A 14013-nucleotide genomic window follows, 5' to 3' on the forward strand; every position below is an offset into this window, starting at 1 on the left:
CTTCCTGAAACCTTTTGCAACATACTGCAAAAATAATGAATTCTGCTTGTCACTATACACCCACTGCAATAGGTAAATACGTCTGAAATAAATAAAACTTCTCGGGGCGCCTGGGTGGCTCAGTCATTAAGCGTCTGCCTTCGGCTCAGGTCATGATCCCAGGGTCCTGGGATCGAGCCCCGCATCGGGCTCCCTGCTCAGTAGGGAGCCTGCTTCTCCCTCTCCCACTCCCCCTGCTTGTGTTCCCTCTCTCGCTGTGTCTCTCTCTGTCAAATAAATAAATAAAATATTAAAAAAAAAACTTTGAAATAAATAAAACTTCTGGTCTGTCATAATTATCCTGGGTCCAGGTACTTTTTCTAAATAAATCACAATACTTTAAGTCAGAGTCCAAAAAATTTAAGTAAATGAAGGTTTACATTTATGTGAAACTAAATGGCTTGTGCAAGACCAAGCAGCTCAAGTTCCAGGAATCCAGAAGCCAATCGCCTATATTATATCCAAACTCACATGATTTCAAGGTTTTAATACATTAGAGCCCCTTGAGCTAAGTAGGATTTGGCTACATAGGTTAAGAGCAGATTCTAGAGCTAGACTGATTCAGTTCTTATCCAGACTGCCACTTTCTAGCTGTAGTTAAAACTGTACCTCAGTTTTTATCCACAAAATAGGGATAATAATACTTAACATCATACAATTATTATGAGGTAAGATTAATGAGGAGCAAATGAGTTCATATTTATAAAACACTGGGAACTGCACCTGGCACTGTCAAATATGTATAAGCACAAACATGTATATTTTCTTAAAGTCTCAGGACTAATACATATCAAGCACAGTCTTAAATGCATTATGTACATTACCATTCAATTTTCACAAAACCATGTGAGGAAGGTGGTACTAAATCCATCTTAAAGATGTGGCTGACAAAGATTTGTCAGACCTGTATTAGGGAGTTGAAGAGGGACTAAAAGCTCTGCAAAATCAGCTTTATGTTATACGAACTGGAATTAAGGTGAGGATTGCAAACCTGAGTGGCAAACTGGTTTGTTTATACCAATTCCAAGTTTTCATCCCACCCACACCTCTAGTTATTCTAGTTTAAAAAAAAAAAAATGGGTAAGCAGCACCTAAAATGAATACTCACATTGCCTCTTTTAATAAAAAAAAGTTTTCATTGATTAAGCAAGCACACTTCGTGAGCTTTCCCTACAATCTTATTACTAGCTAGTACCAGAGATGAAAATAAATGGTACAAGACAGAAAAATCAAATGAATTAACCCCAACTCACCAATCCTCTGTGCTATCTTTAGCCACAAACTACCTGACATGTGTCCAACATAGTCTGTCAAGCTCATGTCATATTATCCATCACTTTGTATTAGTCACACTAATTTCCCTATTAGGAAAACTAAGAGGGCTCATCGCCATTCCTTGACTTTTAAAGTTGGTACTATTATTTTGCGGTACAGAGAGAACATTTTTATACTAGGAACTTCTAAAGTTCTATTACCAATTTGTTATTTTCACTTTAAAGTAAAGATTTTCAGGGGCACCTGGCTGGCTCTGTCGGGAGAGCATGCAACTCTGGACCTCAGGGTCATGAATCTGTGCCCCACCTTGTATGTGGAGATGACTAAAAAATAAAATCTTTTAAAATAACTAAAATAGGGGCGCCTGGGTGGCTCAGTCGTTAAGCGCCTGCCTTCGGCTCAGGTCATGATTCCAGGGTCCTGGGATCGAGCCCCGCATCGGGCTCCCTGTTCGGCGGGAAGCCTGCTTCTCCCTCTTCCACTCCCCCTGCTTGTGTTCCCTCTCTAGCTGTCTCTCTCTCTGTCAAATAAATAAATAAAATCTTTAAAAATAAAATAACTAAAATAAAAATAAATAAAATATAGATTTTCATAGCACAGCAAATCAAATAGTTTGACAAAGCCACTCTAACAGTACCGGTGTTGAACAGAAGGTACAAACTCCAGCCTCAAGGGCTGAACTTTCACATCACTGGACCTCCTACACGGGTGAGCCCCTGAAGTTTTAAAACTGGATTTCATACATTCCAGTTGCAAATCTCCTAATTGCAACACAAGGAAGATTCTAGGATGTCAGAATTTCGACCGAATCAAATTCCAGCTAGTTTGTCTGCCACCCCATTACCCTAATTTCTAACTTCTTTAAAAAATAATAACAAAGCATACTGTAGTTTTCCTTTGATAATTTCCTCGCCAACCCCTTACTCTCACGAGTTCCTCCCAACTCTACTGAGGGGGCCAATCGGAGAAACCAGACTTCTCAGAAAGTAAATGCCCCAAAGAGGGGTGAATCAGAGAACCGCCTATGCCGCTCTGCTCGGTACAGACCGCTTAACCCCCCACACCTGGACTGCAACAGGGCCGAATAGAAGACGCCCGCTCATCCCCACCACGCGTCTTAGTCCAGTATCCCAGAAGTGAAGAGCCCGTGGATCGTTAAGAACTACCGTTCCTTCTACTCCTGCGGACGGTGGTCAGGACCACAGTCGGGGAGCCGGGGCCCAAATCAAGGCACACCGGCCTAAAAGTCTCTCAGACGCGAAACCGCGCGAACCCGCCCAGTCACTTGAGGCGCTTCAAACGCCCGCGGGGCGCCCCGCCCCCGCACTGCCCCGCTCAGCACCCAGGCCCCGCTCCGCAGCGGCGCCGCGAGACGGCCCCCGGGGGGCACAGACCGGCCACAGCCGGCCTAGCCCGCCTGGGCCGCGAACCGGGGCGCGACGGCTCCGCGCGCCGTCCCGCGCCCCGGGAGGGCCCGGGCCGACGGGCGGCGGCCGCTCACCTGAGGGCCCGGCCGGGACCGGGGCGCGGAGGCAGAGGAAAAAAGCGTCCGAGCAGAAGCCGACCGGGCGACGGTGTGCGCCACGGCCCTCCGCCTCTCGCTCCCGGAGCGTGTTTTCAAATCGCCTCGTCCTCACGCGGCCGCGTCTCCTTCCGCCGCCCGGAAATCAGGGCCCCTCCCCCGCCGCGCCGCGCTCACGTGACCGCGGCCCGCAGCCGCGCGCAGCCGGGGAGGCGGGAGTGGGAGAGGTAGGCCCCGCCCCCGGGAGGAGGGGGCCCGCCGGAAGCCCCTCGCGCTCCGGGAAGCTGAGGGAGGAGAGCGCAGGATCGGAGGACAAAGCTTGGCCCCAAGTCCGGTCCCAAACTTCCTGGGCGTGCGTGGGGCGGGGCGGGGGGGGGGAGTGCGGTATCTCCCTGGTTACAGCTGCCTGAGAGGTTGCCTTTTCGCCCCTGGTTAGACCACGGTTCCTCAGACCTGGAGCCACATTCAAAGAACAGAAGTTGAACTGAATTGGGAAAGGGAAAAGTTTCGGACTGCTAGAACCGTGGAATTCCTGAGGACTTTAACCTGGAGGGAGCAGTTAAGAATTACTTGACAGAGGTCAAAATACACCTAGTAGCTAAAGCCTGAAAGTCTTAGTCGAGGATGTTCCCAGATATTTCGGTATCTCAGCACTAAGATTCCTACTGCTGAAATTAAGTGGGCCCAGGGAAGTTGAGGGAGGAACTGAATGCCTAGAAAGGGGTTAAGAAAGCAAGGAGGATGGCTCATTTGAAAGATACCCTTCCGAAGACTGGCAGGTGGGGTGGAGGAAAGAGCCCCGGGTATGGATTTGAGACCTTGATTCAAATTTGTCTCTCCAGCTTTTCAGATATAAGACAGTAAAGCTGACAACCATATGAGCCTCAGTTTATAAGCAGAGACACTAGCACTGGGACTAAGAACATTCCTATTCTATGACCAGAGATAAAGCAGACCCAGATACCCACCTCTCTCTTCCCTGGCAACACAGCCATACTACCACAATCTGCCTTGAATCCACCATAAACAAACATTTGGGAGTCATCAGCATTATATGGTATTATATGGTATTAAAAGTTATGAGACTAGATCAGAAGAGGAAAGGCTTATTGCTAGCCAGACATGTCCCCTAAACTCCAGATTCCTAGCTAACAGCTTATTCAACATTTCCTTTGGACATCCTATTTACATCTATCTCAAGGTGAACATGTCCCAAATGGAACTCCTTATTTTCCCCCTGAAAATTATTCCTGCTACAACTTCTTCATCTCAAATAGCAACTTCATCCTTCTAGTTACCCAGGCCAAAAATCCAAAGAAAGGCTTCTTTCTTCCATGTCATGCATCTAACTCATCAGGAGATTCTGATCACATCAAACGTTTCCTGACTTCCACCACTTAACACCACTTCCCTTGCTATCATCATGTTCTAAGTCATCTCATGATCACAATAGAAAAACCTCTGAATAGGTTTCCCGTTTCCATCATTGCACTCTAGTGTCTTCCCCCTACAGTCTAATATCAGCAGAGCAGCTGTGTGATTAATTTAAAATTAAGTCAGATTAGGTCACATTTTTTCTCAAAACCCCTCAGTAACTCCCCATTTCACTTGGAATAAAGCCAGAGCCCTTACCGTGGCCTCAAGATCTGCCATATTTTGACATATCACTGAATCTCTGGACACTCCTACGACTCTCCCCTTTTTCCCTCTGCTCCAGCCACCCTTGCTTCTTGCCTGTGGCAAGGTGGCCCAGATGGTGATGTAGGAGACAGAGAGCTTGGCCTGCCCAAAGGAAGTAGCCAGTCTTCAGCCAACTATTGCTATGAGGAAATGCAAATCTCATGTTCAAGAAAAAAGGAAAACAGAAAATAAGAAATCTGATCTTTAAATATTGGTAAACAAGCACTTTTTTTCCCCCCTATTTTTAAAACACTAGGGTGCCTGGCTGGTTCAGTCAGTAGAACCTGCAACTCTTGATGTTGAAGTTGTGAATCCAAGCCCCACGTTGGGTGGAGAGATAACTTGAAAATAAAATTCTAAAGGGGTGCCTGGGTGGCTCAGTCGATTAAGTGTCCAACTCTTGATTTCAGCTCAGGTCATGATCTCAGGGTCATGAGATCGAACTCCACATCAGACTCCACACTCAGTGTGGAGTCTCTTTGAGATTCTTTCTCTCCCTCTGCCTCTCCCCTCACTTGAGTGTGCATACTCTCTAAATAAATAAAATATTTTTTAAAAATAAAATCTAAAAAACCAAAAACAAAACACTGTGTGGGCCAAACAAAATACTTATAAGCAGGTTGCTAGTTTACAACCTCTGGTTTAAGACATGAAAATTATGTACATAAAGAGAGGTTTTTTCCAACTCTAAGTGATGAACTCAACAGTTGCAAGGATCACCTGCTTAGGTGAGCCAGAATAGACCTTTGATAAATGCCAATCATATAACTAATCAGGGTCTTTGACCCGTGAGAGAAAAACATGTACAGTGAATATGCATCCTAGAATCTATGGCATGTTTCATTTTCAAAACTCTGTCCAACTGGCCACAAAAACTACGTTATCAGTTTCCTAGGGCTTCTGTAACAAAGTATCAAAACTTGGTGGATTAAACCACAGAAATTTATTAATTCTGGAGACTAGAAATCTGAGATTGTGGTTTGGCAGGGTTGGTTCTTTCTGAGGGCTCTAAGGGAGATGCTGCTTCATGCCTTCTCCTAGCTGCCGGTAGTCTTAGATGTTCCTTGGGTTGTAGATGAATTCTCTGTTTCTTCACATTGTCTTCCCTCTGTGTGTGTCTGTGTCAAGTTCCTCTTTTTAGAAGGACGCAAGTCATTTAAGATTAGGGCCCACCCTAATGACCTCATTTTTAATTTGATTGCCTCTGTAAAGACCGTATTTCCAAATAAGGTCACCTTCTGAGGTGTTAGGGGTTAGGACTTCAACATGTCTTTTTGGAGGGACACAATTCAACTCCTATCAGACACTAAGATCTGTGTCCAGAAATATCTGTATTTCATCTGAACAACGTCTCTTTTTTGTCTATGCTCAGAAGCATCACAAAAGTCTAGATTAAGTAACTTACTCCTATACAATTTATATAACCTTTGCAGCTTCTCTGTTTCTTACACCCAGCTTCCAGTTAATATTTGCTTTGGAAATAGGGTAATACTCCTAAAAAAAAAAAGTTTAATAAACTTGATTTTATAATGTTGAGGTGAATATAAAAGCATAAACATATTAAACTAACTCTTACCTTATGTTTCAAAGTACCGCTAACACAAAAAGCAGACTCTTTGAAGAAAGCTGAAAAGGATGACTTCAAATTTGGTACTATAACCAGAGAAAAATTCCAAACCCATTCTCTAGGAATTGATTGATATGATATATGAAAATTACTTAGGTAACTGCCTGGTACATTTTAAACCATCAATAAATGGCAACAAATGTTACTATTAATGATGTATCATTGTGAAAAATGAAACTTTTAGTAGGTTTCCTAGATAGGAAAGAAACCAGTTCTGACTTTAAATTAAAAGGAATTTATTGAGATAGTGGGTAACACACAGGATGACCAGGAGGCTGCTGATCCCAGGCTTGGAAAAAGACAGGAAGAAGGAACACCAGCCAGGAATCAGGAGTACAACCACCATTAAACCACAAAAATCACTCCAAGACATAAGAATTGGAAATGAGGAAGTAAAATCATCTCCATTTGATGATATGATTGTATACCTGAAAAAATCAATTGTAAAGCTACCAAAAACAATAAAAATTCAGAAAAAGTGAAGCAATATAAAATTAACATTCAAAAATCAATAGATTTCACATATATAAACAATAACCAGTTAAACAATAGACTGGAAAAGGAAGCCCCATTTACAATAACAATCAAAACAGATAAAATTCCTGGAGTGCTGGGTAGCTCAGTCAGTTAAACATCCTATTCTTGATTTCCACTCAGGTCATAATCTCAGGGTTGTGAGATCGAGCCCCAAATCGAGCCCCGCATCAGGCTCCATGCTCAGCAAGGAGTCTGCATCTCTGCTTCTCCCTCTGCTTACCCCCATACTCACTCACTTGCTCTTCTTTCTCTCTCTCTCTCTAAAATAAATAAATAAATCTTTAAAAAAACCCAAATTCCTAGGGCTGAATAAGAAATCAGATTAGAATAGTCAATATCCTACAAATGTCAATTCTCCCAAAATGTATCGGTAAATTGAATGAGATCCCAATAAATATGTCAATAGAGTTGGGGTTTTTTTCTAGATCTACACAGGCTGATTAAAATTTGCACATGAAAAAGCTAAAGAATAGCCAAGAAAATTTTGAAAAAGCAGAGCAGTGAGGAGGAATCAGCCCTATTAGATATAGAGACACCTTCTAAAACCTCAATAATTTAAAATGTGGGTTTTGGGGCACCTGGGTGGCTCAGTCGTTAAGCGTCTGCCTTCGGCTCAGGTGATGATCCCAGGGTCCTAGGATCGAGCCCTGCATCCGGCTCCCTGCTCTGCGGGAAGCCTGCTTCTCTCTCTCCCACTCCCCCTGCTTGTGTTCCCTCTCTCACTATGTCTCTCTCAGTCAAATAAATAAATAAAATCTTTAAAAAAAAAAAAAAGATGGGGCGCCTGGGTGGCTCAGTTGGTTAAGCGACTGCCTTCGGCTCAGGTCATGATCCTGGAGTCCTGGGATCGAGTCCCGCATCAGGTTTCCTGCTCAGCAGGGAGTCTGCTTCTCCTTCTGACCCTCCCCCCTCTCATGCTCTCTCTCTCTATCTCATTCTCTCTCTCAAATAAATATATATAAAAAAAAAATCTTAAAAAATAAAAAAAAAAATAGGGGCGCCTGGGTGGCTCAGTTGGTTAAGCAACTGCCTTCAGCTCAGGTCATGGTCCCAGGGTTCTGGGATCAAGCCCCGCATCGGGCTCCCTGCTCGGCGGGAAGCCTGCTTCTCTCTTTCCCACTCCCCCTGCTTGTGTTCCCTCTCACTGTCTCTCTCTCTCTGTCAAATAAATAACTAAAATCTTAAAAAAAATAATAAAAAATTAAAAATTAAAAAAATTAAAAAAAAAGATAAAATGTGGGTTTTGGCATATGAATACACAAACCAATGGAACAAAATACAAAGTCCAGAAATTGACCCATATAAAAACAAGAATTTAGTACATTTATAAAGTCAATATCTCCTATCAATAGTATAAAGATAAATGATTTGCACAAATAAGGAGCCATTTGGAAAAAGATAAAGTTGGGTTCATACTTTAGATATTATATTTGGTGATTTAAATTTAAAAAACAAATCCATAAAAATCTCAGAAAACAAAATTATTTTATTTTACAATTTTGACCCTGTACTAGAACCTAAAATCTAAATACCAGAGGGAAAAGTTTTAAAAATTTGATTATGGGCTTTTCCCAAAACTTTCAAAAATCTTCTGCATAACCAAAAGAAAAGAGGAAATAAAAAGTAAAGTCAAGGGCGCCTGGGTGGCTCAGTTGGTTGAGCGACTGCCTTCAGCTCAGGTCATGGTCCTGGAGTCCCGGGATCGAGTCCCGCATCGGGCTCCCTGCTCAGCAGGGAGTCTGCTTCTCCCTCTGACCCTCCCCCCTCTCATGTGCTTTCTCTCATTCTCTCTCTCTCAAATAAATAAATAAAATCTTTAAAAAATAAAAATAAAAAAATAAAAAAATAAAGTAAAGTCAAAAGGCAAATAACAAATTTGGAAACATTTGCAACTCATATCACAAGTAAAGGATTAATTTTCTTAATATACAAAGAACTAGGAATAAAAAATGACCAAGTACTTGATTGGAAATACTTATTTCCAGTTTGTAGAAAAAGAAATATAAATCACCCTTACATAAAAGATATTAAACCTGACTCATATAACAAGATAAATGCAAATTAAAAGATGATTTTTCTTACTTTTTAAGATTATCAACATTCAAAAGTTGAAGCTAGCCCTCTCACATTTTGTTGGTAGAAGTATAAACTACAGAAGATGTATTTGCAAGAATTAAATTTGGCTAGGAGTAACAGTAAAACACACAAAAATAAATTAGTTTCTCACATTAAAGTCAAGAAGTTAATTCCTCACATGAAAATCAAGATATAGGCAGGCTAGGCAGGAGGTGTCTGCTCCAAGAAGTTCTCAAACATCCAAGATGCTTCTCTATTGTTGCTCTATTCCCAAGGTCACCTCATAGTTCAAGATGGCTGTTCTAGGTCCAGCCATCACACCCACATTTTAGTCAGCAAATAAAAGAAAAGGAAGGAGAAGGACATGGTCTCTCCATTTGAGGAGACTTCTTAGAAGTTACATATAGCACTTCGGCTACATCTGTCCTTCTGGCAGAACTCAGACTGTATCTAACTAACTGTATAGGAACTAAGAAATATAAGAGATTTTTTGTAAGTAATAAAAACCTCTGCCACAAATACAATTTCATGAAATTTTTGTTTCAAATTTATGTAAACATGTATACTCACTGACAAAACAAAATACATTCTTATGGTGGGTCTCAATTTTTTAAACTTTGAAAACTAAATGAGGCGATATAATATGATACAAGAACACAGGAAGAAAATAGGCATGATTATTCTTCTTACCTACAAGGAAAGGACTTTTTCAAAGCATAAGAACAAAGAAGAGAAATCATGAGGGTTGAACTGGTAAGTTTGAACTACATAAAAATTTTAAAGTTCTGGTTCAAAAAATATTTTAAACAAAACCAGTAGGAAAAAGATAGGTTAGGTAATAAATGCTTTTAGGACAATTGGTGAGCCATTTTAAGGGAGAAGAAAACTGGCCTCCATAAAATTCCTAACATCAAAATCTTGACATGTGAAAAATCTAAAGGAAAAGATTGAAATATTCGACAGTCACATTCGGGGTCCAGTCAGGAAACAGAAACCATGCCAGCTATTTTTATAGAGAGAATTTAATGAAAGAATTATTAACCGTGTACTCAAGGAAAAAAAAAAAAAGAAAGGATCTGAGATAGCACAAAGGAATACCTGCAGGAAACAGCCACTTTCCCAAGGGCTGGGAAAACAAAGGAAGGAGTGGGGATGAGTAAAATTTAGAAGGTTATAGATGGGGCCCTCAGAGCTGGAGGTAATACCTCCAGAGAGTTGGGCGGTACCAACTGGCTGGTGTCTCTGAGGTGGTGCAACGAGGCTGCTTGTGTAAGTATTGGAAAAACTGCAAACTGGAATATTGCTCCGGAAGTTGCCCCTGGATGAAGACTCACGGCTGCAGTGCTATTGACTCTATCTTTCTTCTTCCTTCTTCCTCCTTTATTCTTCCAGTCTCCGTCCTGCCTTCCATTGTCAGAGCCTAGCAGGGAGCCGGCTAGCAGAGTGCAAACATGGTTTGCAGGGGCCCAGATGCAGAGACACAGAACAGAATATAGAGGGGTGAGTTTGAAGCAAGAGAGGATTGCTTAATAATCAGAACTATACCAAAAAAATAAATAAATAAATAAAAATAATCAGAACTACAACTTTATAAAAATTTAAACAACTAAATAACAGAAGCATCGGAAAAAATTCAGTACATGTATAATTTAGGGTTTGAGGAGACTTTCTTTGAAAAGATAGGAAACCTAAAAGTCACTGAAGAAAAATATAGACAGAGTTCACAACATTAAAAAAAATTTAATGTGATATGGCAAATGATACCATAAACATAGACAAAAGGCAAAAAAAAATAGCTTAGGGGAAAGATTTGCAACACATATGAAAGATAAGTGATTAATATCTGCAATATACAAGGAGCTTTTACAAATTATTGAGAAAATGACAGAAACAATCCAATGGGAAAAAAGGCCTAAAGGTATGAATAGCAATTCACACACACAAAAAATCCAAATGATCAACAAACTTTGCAAGCCTGCTGAACCTCACAATTGTCAGGAAAATGTAAATTAATATAATAGTGGGATATAACTTCTCACCAAATTCACAACAATTATAAACCAATATAATACCTCTGCTGGTAGGGATGCAAGGAAAAGTGTATTCTCATCCTTTGCTACTGGAAATGTAAAATAATGCCACCATTTTGGTAAGAAGTCTGAAAATATCTAAACAAAGTTTTCTTTAAATTTATACTCTTTCAATCTAGTAATCCCATCCTCTGAGAATTTATCCCATAGCTATAAAAGCATCAGTCCAAAGTATGTAAAAGGTATGTATTTCAACAATATTTGAGTAGCAAAATATTGGGAAGAAAATGGATATCTGGGGCACCTGCCTGGCTCAGTCAGTGGAGCATGAGACTCTTGATATTGGGGTCCTGAGTTCAAGCCCCACATTGGGCATGGAGCCTACTTGAAAGAAAAGAAAGAAAGAAAGAAAGAAAGAAAGAAAGAAAGAAAGAAAGAAAGAAAGAAAGAAAAGAAAGAAAATGGATATGGATCAATAGGGGAATGGTTTAATAAACTGTGATACACTGACTATTGTGGAGCAATTAAAAGGACTGAGTTCCATCTATATCCGTTAGTTTGTTTGAAGACATTACCCCCGCAATGTATTTTCAAGTAAAAATAACAACCTGCATGAAAGTATATATAATCTAATCACATTGTTATGAAATAAACCAAAAATGCATGCATTTGGTTTTGGGTTTTTTTTTTTTTTAGTGATATTGAGCATCTTTTTTTTTTTTTTTTAAAGTAGGCTCCACACCTAATGTGGAGCCCAATGCAGGGCTTGAACTCACGACCCTGAGATCAGGACCTGAGCTGAGATCAAGAGTCAGACACTTAACAAACAGAGCCACCCAGGCCCCCCCCCAAAAATGCAGTATTTGTATGTGATCATGTAAACATGGAGAATGTGTGAAAAGTAATAGGTCAGGAAGTTACTAATTACCTGGGAGGAACAGAAGCAAAGAGGGTTGTGTAAATAGCATAGATGATTGAAAGAATGGTTATCAAAAATTAAAATAAAATAATATTTAATACCTTAATGTTAAGTATTTTTTTTTATTTTAACATAATTTGGGGCACCTGGGTGGCTCAGTTGGTTAAGCGACTGCCTTCAGCTCAGGTCATGATCCTGGAGTCCCAGGATAGAGTCCCGCATCAGGCTCCCAGCTAAGAGGGGAGTCTGTTTCTCACTCTGACCCTCCCCCCTCTCATGCTCTCTCTCTCTCTCTCAAATAAATAAAATCTTTAAAAAAAACATAATATATTTTCAAAACCAGGAAATTGAAGTTGGTACAATACTATTAACTCAGATACAGATCACATTTGGATTTGTTTTTATAACAAGCACTGATTTTTTATAGCTTTATTAAAGTATAATTGATACACAAAAACCTGTACATTATTTAATGTATACGATGTGATGAGTTTGGACATACATCTGTACCTGTGATACCATCACCACAAATCAAGGTAATAAACACATCCAACACCCCTGAAAGTTTCCCTGTGCCCCTTTGCTTTAAAAAGAAACAAAAATAAAATTTCTAGTATAGATCACTTAACATGAGATCCACCTTCTTAAGTTTCTTTTTTTTTTTTAAAGATTTATTTATTTATTTGAGAGAGAGAGAATGAGAGAGAGCACATGAGAGGGGGGAGTGTCAGAGGGAGAAGCAGACTCCCCGCCGAGCAGGGAGCCCGATGCGGGACTCGATCCAGGGACTCCAGGATCATGACCTGAGCCGAAGGCAGTCGCTTAACCAACTGAGCCACCCAGGCGCCCACCCTCTTAAGTTTCTAAGTGTACAACACTGTGTTACTAACTATATGCACTCTGTCCTACAGGAGATGTCTAGAACTCATAGATCTTGCATAACTGTAAATGCATACGCATTGAACATCAACTTCCATCTCCCTGTTCCCTGGCGATCACCATTCTATTTTCTTTTTTTTTTTTTTTTAAGATTTTATTTATTTGAGAGAGAATGAGAGAGCACATGAGAGGGGGGAGGGTCAGAGGGAGAAGCAGACTCCCTGCCGAGCAGGGAGCCCGATGCGGGACTCGATCCAGGGACTCCAGGATCATGACCTGAGCCGAAGGCAGTCGCTTAACCAACTGAGCCACCCAGGTGCCCCACCATTCTATTTTCTGCTTCTCTAAGTTTGACTATGTCAGATACCTCCTATAAGTAGAATCATAAATGATTTGTCCAAGCATTGATTTTTAAATGCATGCTTGACCATTTCCCAAAACTTGAGACATTAATAAACCCTAAAATAACATATCCATAAGTTCCATTACAAAGTTCTGAAGAAGACTAATCTTAAGCAGTAAACTTCCCAATTTTGTTTCCTAAAAGGCTAAAAAACAGACCACATATGTAAGAAAGTACATCCTTTACCAAATTGTTTTGTAAAAGCCACACGACCATTGCAGAGGTTAAATTGCCCCCTCGCAGATCCTACACATAGCCATAGTCACTGCAAATATTTTCCCACACCGGGGTATCACTGCCCCTCTCAGCAATTCTGCTAAGCAGGAAAAGTTTGACAATTTCCACAGCTAGAGAGTGAAAAAAGGGGTCTGTTGGGATTCAGATGAGCATCCTTGGACCCACAAAGAGTTTGATCTGTAACTGACAGTGAACAATCAATTGAAATAACTCACTACCTTCAGACCAGCCCTTGAACCCACAAAGAAAGTCAGAAGGTTGATATTTGTATCCCCAAGGATGATGCTCAGGGGTTTAACAACGGATACAGCTTTAATCTACCAAAATCGCCATCCCAGTGCCTCCCAGTTGAATATCAGCCCTGAAGAAACTAAGGCACAAGGACATACATATCTAGTAAACCATAAAGTTAAGCTCTAAATCCACATCTCAAAACCCCTAAGTTTACAGGGAAAGAAATCAGATAACTTTCCTCATAATAGCCAGTTAAAGGAAACTTTTAAAATTACAAAATGGTAGTCACAGAGCCTGGGGCATTATTTCTAAGATACTATTCCTTTGAGCAGCATTTTGCCATTAGCATATTATATTTATAGTCAGAAATTTACTTTTTTAAAAAAACATTACTTCAAAATTTTTAGAACATTACATAGTGCGCACACACGTGCATGCACACACACACACACACACATACAAAGCTACTCTGTAGTTACCACTAATTTCTGAAAACAATAGGCGAATAAACATGAGGCCCACAAAGTAGTTCAATAATTTTCCACAGTTTTGAAA

General features: G+C 40.6%; 1 protein-coding gene across 1 annotated transcript in view; it reads right to left on the reverse strand.

Annotated features, from left to right (window-relative positions):
- The window catches only part of TEX10 (testis expressed 10), a 61098-nt gene extending 58186 nt beyond the window's left edge, over positions 1-2912 (reverse strand). The window contains exon 1 of the mRNA XM_021691131.2: positions 2816-2912. The gene's annotated coding sequence lies outside the window, so the exon portion shown is untranslated. The remainder of the gene's footprint in view (positions 1-2815) is intronic.
- Between the last annotated feature and the right edge of the window lie 11101 nt (positions 2913-14013).

This window comes from Neomonachus schauinslandi, chromosome 13 (assembly GCF_002201575.2).
Source record: "Neomonachus schauinslandi chromosome 13, ASM220157v2, whole genome shotgun sequence".
NCBI lineage: Eukaryota > Metazoa > Chordata > Mammalia > Carnivora > Phocidae > Neomonachus > Neomonachus schauinslandi.